This window comes from Heptranchias perlo, chromosome 20, assembly GCF_035084215.1.
Source record: "Heptranchias perlo isolate sHepPer1 chromosome 20, sHepPer1.hap1, whole genome shotgun sequence".
NCBI classification, from domain to species: Eukaryota; Metazoa; Chordata; class Chondrichthyes; order Hexanchiformes; family Hexanchidae; genus Heptranchias; species Heptranchias perlo.
Genome location: NC_090344.1, coordinates 3,729,922 through 3,736,455, shown reverse-complemented (window position 1 = coordinate 3,736,455; position 6,534 = coordinate 3,729,922). Strand labels below are relative to the sequence as shown.

Genomic DNA, 6,534 nt, shown 5'->3' with positions numbered 1-6,534 from the left:
AGCTCTCAGAGGCGGAAGCAGCAGCGACCGATCAAACTCTTGATCTCCTCCTTAACACAGACCGGTAGATCCACCTGTGAAGTTACACCGCACTTTGATAGCAGGGACGGTAATTGGTTCTGAGAAGGCCTCAGGGCGTCTAATCGCTTCTTAGTGGCGATCCATTGGGGCAAGGGCATCTCAGAGAGGGGAAGGTACTATCAGAGGGCATCAGAGAGTGTAAGGGGGCTCAAGGAGGAGAGCGGGCAGTCAGATGGCATCAGAGAGTGTTTTAAGATCTGAGAGAGGGGAAGGTCTGCCGAGTATGGGAGAGTGTAAGGGGGCTCAGGGCGCATCTGTGTCAGGGGCACTCAGTGGGTATCAGAGCAGGTGAATGGCGCTGACAAGGTTCAAAGTGGATCATGGACTCTCTGAGGGTATCGGAGAAGGTAAGAGACAGAGCGTATCAGCGATGATAAGGAGCTCAGGGAGAATCAAATAGGGTAAGGGGGGATCAGGAGGTATCAGAGAGGCGAATTGTTCCAGAGTTGGCATCTCCTAAATATTACATTTTCTGACCTTCAACATTTTTAATAACAGCAAAAAATGAAACCGATTGAACCGATAACCTGTCCGTGTGGAGAGAACGAGACGGTCGAAGATATTTGGCAACGCTCACGGTTTCCTTTCACACAGCTCAGGGTTGTGTCTGGTTCGAATCTGGAGATAAGAGATTGCACTTTGAAACTTTCATCACCCAGTGTGAAAAATAGAACACAAATCACACAACGTGTGGCTCGAACCCACGACCCAGAGATTAAGAGTCTCATGCTCGACCGACTGAGCTTGCCGGGCCGACGGCCAAAATTCTTCCTATCCTATTATTGCAGAGAGACAGCTGTTGGCTTTGCTGCAGGAGTTCAGTTCGTTCCACAATCTCAGAGTATCTACTTCTGAACACCCGTTTTTTCATTCTGGAGTTAGTCTGATGTCTTTTACCATTCGTCCAGCACCGCGCTGAGCAATATCGGAACATCGGGACAAGAGACGGCCATTCATCCCCTCGAACTTGCTGCCCCATTCAATTAGATCATGAGTTGATCTGCAATTCATCTCTGTTTCTCCGTCTTGGACTCATATTCCTTGGTACCCGAATCGAAAAACGATCTATCAATATCAGACTTCAAATTATGAATTGAACCACAATCCACATCCTTTGGGATGAGAGAGTTCCAGCTTTCGGCCGTATATTGTTTGCTAAATTGATCCCTGATTTCTTGCATGATTAGTCCAGCTCCAATTTCATTTTGGATTCGGCCAACAGAGAGAGAGAAAAAGGCCGTCTTAACCGGAGATTGATTCTTTAACGATCTCTCACAAATCAACTGTAACCAGTCGTAATGTGAATACCATTTCACTTTTCCAAAATAAAGGGAGTGACATTCATTGTGGAAACAGTCTGATGTCGCTCACTGCAGAAATAGCCATGTCAGCGTGATTCAGTCTGAAGGAGCTCGCCTGCAACCTTCGAACCTTCTCTGTCAAGAAGTGTTCCGACTTCGTTCAAGCCAATCTCGTTTTTTTTTGGATATTTTTCAGATGCCTGTTATCCAACCGTAGAATAAATGGTGGAAAATCAGACGCACTCAGCTGGCAATGTTTGCGGTACATTTTCTGGCAGACAAGACACACATTCGAACCCAAGAAATGCGAGACAATGAATGTTGAGGTGAAAGGTTTCTTTAGCGTCCTCCAGTGGGTTCCAAACACCAACTTTTCAGTTGGACAGCCGAACGCGCTAACAAATTGCGCCACAGAAACAGAACTTGCAAATGTTCAAGGACTAATTCATCGAGCTGACGCTTCAGGTTGCCGCACTCAATGTAACAGCTTTCTTCCAATCAGTTTACTTTTCCAAAATAAAATGTGTGCAGCTTGCACGAGTGAAAATCTGTGCTGTATTATTTCTGAAAATTAAACTCACCTTGCCATTAAACACCTGTATGTTGAAAGACTCAGTCCGCTCGTGGAAGAGAGGATTGATTTTTGAGCTGTGATTCGCCATTCTCTGTTCCAGTAATATTCAGGTTTGCGGAAAATGAGATGAGATGAAATGAGCAGGACAAACCAGCAGGTCTGTGACACTACACGGTGTCTACAAAGTTGTCTCTTGCACTTACAGTGAAGTGGACGACAATTTTCACTCTTAAACCAGTAATTATTATGTTAAGAAAAAATGTGGCCGAGAAAGACTCGATTTCAGCGCGGTGACACGGGCCAGAGTAAAGTTCAGTTCATGCGATTGCCGAGTGGCGAGAGGGTGGATTTGTAACTCCTGTGCGGCTGCGCTGCACATTGTCCAGATCTGTTTGGAGCGATATTCCCTTCAATTCATCACTTACAGGGACAGTTTGATTCTAAGTTTCTTTTTCCCGGTGCTTGGTAAGATTTCAGAAATAAACGCGACCCGTGCTTAACCCAAACTCGTCACTAACACATTGACCGATACAAGGCGGCCACACTCTGCACTTCAGTGAGATGAAAGCCGACAGCGATTTCTCGTCGATTCCAATGGCGAAAAAAACTCATTCAATGAAAGTGCAGGTCATTGAGGTGCCTTTAAATTCCTGATTGTTTACACAGAACTTCTTCCCAAAGCCTTTGAGATACACGTGGGGCGATTTGGGGACTTCTTCTCCCTCTTTGCAAAAAGTTTCATCCGCAGCACAAGATCAAAAGTCGAGGGCAAAATGAAACGATTTGCTGAAATTTGAGAACCAGAGAACCAGAATTTAGAGCAAGGTTCTGTTTATTGAGAAAAAGCAGATGAAACATTCATTCCGGAACGATACAGAATCCTATCAGCTTTAAAGGCAACGGTTCCCCCGTGTTTTGAACACGCAGCCTTCTGGTGACGCAGGAAGTAATGCAGATGGTAGCAGGAAATTGAAAAGTGGGAATTGATAGATTAAGTGTGTGGACAAAACTGTGGCAAATAGTGTTCAATGTGGGGGAGACCGAGGTCATACACTTTAAATCTAAGAAAGATAAATCAGAGTATTTTCTAAATGGTGAGAAACTCGGTGCTGTGGAGGAGCAGAGAGATTTAGGGGTCCAAGTACAGAAATCGCTGCAGGTCCAAAAATTAATTAAACAGCCTAATGTGCCGTTGGTACGGCCGGTTAACACGTTTGCAAAGAGTATACTGTAACATAATGATCACGGACTCGATTCTTGTAATTTACTTTATTTATTTCGCGTTTTTGTAACTTTTGAAATCGAAGCTTTGCAAAGAAAATCCACTGAAAAATTCATGGGGACCGTGTTTTGAATTACATCCGTTGTAACTTTGCCCCTGGGCAGGATAAACACGTCTTTCTTTTCATTTGTCTTTCTCCAATTTGCAGATAAACGTTTAACTCGCGGCCTGTTCCCATTAATGATCATCAGCAGCAACAGACAGACAGAGCGGGTCTGACCGCCCCGAGATGTGGAAAACGGATCAGTTTCGGACAAATCAAATAGTCACCTGGCAGCGAGAGAGACAAAACCAAGAGAAAAAGGCAGCAGGTAACAGTGAAATAACAGCCAAATACAAACGATATAAATATTTCCCATCCTTGATGCCTCTCTATTCGATACCCAACCCTTCAGTGGCGGGAATTAAATTTCACTGGAAATAAATCCGAGAATCGAAGCAAGGAAGAAGAAAGGAAACAACCAAAAACTGCCGAAACTCGGGATCGAACCAAGGACCTCCAGATCTTCAGTCTAACGCTCTCCCAACTGAGCTATTTCGGCTCTACACCCATCAGTTACTTTGTGTTATTGTCGTGGAAGAAAATATAACCCGAGGAGGAATTGCCCCTCCTGTTCATTCCACACTTCATATATAAATATCACACTCATAGAGATACACCCACAGTTCATATATAAACATCGCACTCATAGAGATACACCCACAGTTCATATATAAACATCGCTGTCATACGTAAACTACCAAAGTTTACAAATCAACAGCGCACTCATGCATCCACACCCAGTTTATCGGAGGAAGATCGGTACCGACCGCCGAGAGAGCTCTCAGAGGCGGAAGCAGCAGCGACCGATCAAACTCTGGATCTCATCTCTCACACAGACCGGTAGATCCACCTGTGAAATTACACCGCACTTTGTTAGCAGGGACGGTAATGGGTTCTGAGAAGGCCTCAGGGCGTCTAATCGCTTCTCAGTGGCGATCCATTGGGGCAAGGGCATCTCAGAGAGGGGAAGGTACTATCAGAGGGCATCAGAGAGTGTAACGGGGCTCAGAGAGGGGAGCGGGCAGTCAGAGGGTATCAGAGAGTATATTGAGATCTCACAGAGTGGAAGGACTGCCAGAGGGTATCAGAGAGTGTAAGGTCTCTCAGGGCATATCAGTGGGTGAGGACTGCGGGTATCAGAGAGTGTAAAGGGCGCTGACAAGGTTCAAAGAGGATAACGGACTCTCTGAGGGTATCAGAGAAGATAAGGAGATCAGGGAGAATCAAAGAGGGTAAGTGGGTATCAGGAGGTATCAGAGAGGCGAATGGATCCAGAGTTGGCATCTTCTAAATATTACACTTCCTAATCATCAACATTTTTAATAACAGCAAAAATGAAACCTGTTGAAACGGTATCGGCCGTGTCCCATGTGGAGGGAATGGGAAGATAGTATCGGGAGGGACTGGGCATTTGGCAACGCTCACGGTTTTCTTTCACACAGCTCAGTGTTGTGTCTGTTAAAATAACTGGATTTCATGAACTGGAGATAAGAGGTTGAACTTTCAACCTTTCATCACCGTGAAAAATAGAACTCAAAACCCCCAATATGTGCTTTAAACCCAAGACCCTGAGGTTAGCAATTTCGTGCTTTACCGACTGAGCTAGCCGGGCCAGCGGCAGGGCTCCTTCTCATCCTATTATTGCAGAGAGGCAGGTGGTGACGTTGCTGTCGGAGTTCAGTTTGTTCGACAATCCCAAGGTGGCTGAATCTGAACACCCGATTTACATTCTGGAGTCAAGTCTGATGCCTCTTACCAGTCGTCCAGCCCCGCACTGAGCAGGAGTGTAACATCGGCACAGAAGAAGACCATTCAGCCCCTCGAGCCTGCTGTCCCATTCAATTAGATCATGAGGTGATCAGTAATTCATCTCTGTTTCCCCACCTTGGACTCATATCCCTTTGTAACCGAACCGGAAAAAGATCTATCAATATCAGACTTGAAAATTTGAATTGAGCCTCAATCCACATCCTTTGGGATGAGAGAGTTCCAGCTTCCGGCCGTATTTTGTTTGCGAAAGTGATTCCTGATTTCGTGCCTGATCAGTCCAGCTCCAATTTCATTTTGGATTCTGCCAACAGAGAGAGGTAACAAGGCCGCCTTAACCAGAGATTGATCCTTGAAAGATCTCTCACAAATCAACTGAAACCTGTCGGAATGTGAATGCCATTTTACTTTTCCAAAATAACGGGAGTGTCATTCATTGTGGAAACAAGAAGTAATCCGAATTCTTTCAAGCCAATCGCGTTTTTTTAAAATATTTTTCAGACAGCAGATTAAATGGTGGAAAATCAGACGCACTCAGCTGGCAATGTTCACGTTATGGGACCATAGAAGTTTACAACATGGAAACAGGCCCTTCGGCCCAACATGTCCATGTCGCCCAGTTTATACCAGGAAGCTCGTCCCAATTGCCTGCACTTGGCCCATATCCCTCTCTACCCATCTTACCCATGTAACTGTCCAAATGCTTTTTAAAAGACAAAATTGTACCCGCCTCTCCTACTGCCTCTGGCAGCTCGTTCCAGACACTCATCACACTTTGAGTGAAAATATTGCCCCTCTGGATCCTTTTGTATCTCTCCCCTCTCACCTTAAATCTATGCCCCCTCGTCATAGACTCCCCTACCTTTGGGAAAAGATTTTGACTATCGACCTTATCTATGCCCCTCATTATTTTATAGACTTCGATAAGATCACCCCTAAACCTCCTACTCTCCAGGGAAAAAAGTCTCAGTCTATCCAACCTCTCCCTATAAGTCAAACCATCAAGTCCCGGTAGCATCCTAGTAAATCTTTTCTGCACTCTTTCTAGTTTAATAATATCCTTTCTATAATAGGGTGACCAGAACTGTACACAGTATTCCAAGTGTGGCCTCACTAATGTCTTGTACAACTTCAACAAGACATCCCAACTCCTGTATTCAATGTTCTAACCAATGAAACCAAGCATGCTGAATGCCTTCTTCACCACCATATCCACCTGTGACTCCACTTTCAAGGAGCTATAAACATGTACTCCTAGATCTCTGTGTTCTATAACTCACCCCAACGCCCTACCATTAACAGAGTAGGTCCTGGCCCGATTCGATCTACCAAAATGCATCACCTCACATTTATCTAAATTAAACTCCATCTGCCATTCATCAGCCCACTGGCCCAATTTATCAAGATCCCGTTGCAATCCTAGATAACCTTCTTCACTGTCCACAATGCCACCAATCTTGGTGTCATCTGCAAACTTATTAACCAT

General features: G+C 44.9%; 1 non-coding gene across 1 annotated transcript; it reads right to left on the bottom strand.

Moving 5' to 3' along the window:
- Window positions 1-3,707: 3,707 nt before the first annotated feature.
- Window positions 3,708-3,780, bottom strand: trnaf-gaa (transfer RNA phenylalanine (anticodon GAA)). The gene has a single exon. It is a non-coding gene; the product is annotated as a tRNA-Phe (tRNA).
- Window positions 3,781-6,534: the final 2,754 nt, after the last annotated feature.